This window comes from Gavialis gangeticus, unplaced genomic scaffold (genome assembly GCF_001723915.1).
Source record: "Gavialis gangeticus isolate Ggan-Ray unplaced genomic scaffold, GavGan_comp1, whole genome shotgun sequence".
NCBI lineage: Eukaryota > Metazoa > Chordata > Crocodylia > Gavialidae > Gavialis > Gavialis gangeticus.
Window position 1 is genome coordinate 214,431,065 of NW_017729032.1, and position 1,363 is coordinate 214,432,427.

A 1,363-nucleotide genomic window follows, 5' to 3' on the forward strand; every position below is an offset into this window, starting at 1 on the left:
TAAGATTAGATACAATCAGAAGATGCCAAAAGAGGGAATACAAATGAGAGGTGACAGTTAAAGCAGTGTGCTAGAAAAATGATCTTTGCAGTTGTATCCTATGTAGAAAATACAAAGACCAGAGAAAATGATTTTACAATATTCAAGATGATGCGATAAGAGTTTTAACAATGTTTATGGATAGGAAATGCTGTATTTCAGAGAAGTTTTATAGAAATAATTTGCAATAGAAATAAGGGCAAAGAGATTGGAGTCAAATATGACACCTGCGTTACAGAAATATATAGTTAGCCATGTTAGTCTGAAGCCGAGTAGAAGGCAGTGTAGATTTGTATTTTATAGACTAACCAAAGTGTGTGTGTATTAGCTAATATTCGCTTTGGATTCGGCCGATTCGGGGGACAGTGATTCAATTTGGTGATTTGAATCACTGCCCCGAATTGATCCAGCTGAATCTGATTTGGAAATTCGGCTGCTGCTGAATCTCTGAATCACACAGGCTCATTCCCTGCCCGTTCTCCCAGCCCCAGCAATGGCCCCAACTCTCCGGGTGCTGCTGGATGGTGGGAAATCCTTGCTGCCCCCCACTGCGCCACGGTACATGGGGGTCTCTGCAAGAACCCCTCTCCCACCCTCCCACTGTCATAACCCCCTCTCAGCTGGAACTGATCTGTATGTAGATCAGGGCTGTAAAACTCTGAATTTGGCTGTGAAAGAATTAACAAGCTGCAAGCTGGGGAAAGGGGCAGAAAAGCTGTGAGGGAGAACCTGCCTCTGGTCTGTGCTGCTAGCCAGGCAGTGCAAAGAGTTGCTACCGAAGCACATAGTCTTGCATTAGCCCATCCCAGTCTGAATGTGCAGGCCCCTCCCAGAAATAGAGGGGTATGGGACAGTCCTGTCTACCCTGCACAACTCTTCATAGATTTCATAAACATTAGGGCTGGAAGGGAACTCGTAAGATCATTGGGTCTAAACTCTTGTTTCTGGGAGGAGTGTGTGGATCAGACCAGGGAGGTCTATGGCAAGAGCATATGTACCAGCCATAGATGCTTCCCAGCCTGCTTCCACAGGAGGCATGAGGAACATTTAAACTTATGGCACCTCTGAAAGGGACTTGTAACACACTGGTTGAGAACCACTGATGTAATAGAAGGAATTTTTTTTTGGTCAATTGAGAGTATAGATGAATAAAAAATAGTGGACTGGATACTTCAGAGTGTATAATTTCTCAAAAGAGCCTTTCTCCTGAAGATTTTATAAACTTTATAAAAGCATTTGCCAAAAGACAAAAGATTTTACCTAAAAAACTATATGAACTCAAGTCAAAGCTCAGGAGTTTCAGCTTTCAAAAAATTTAGTTTAA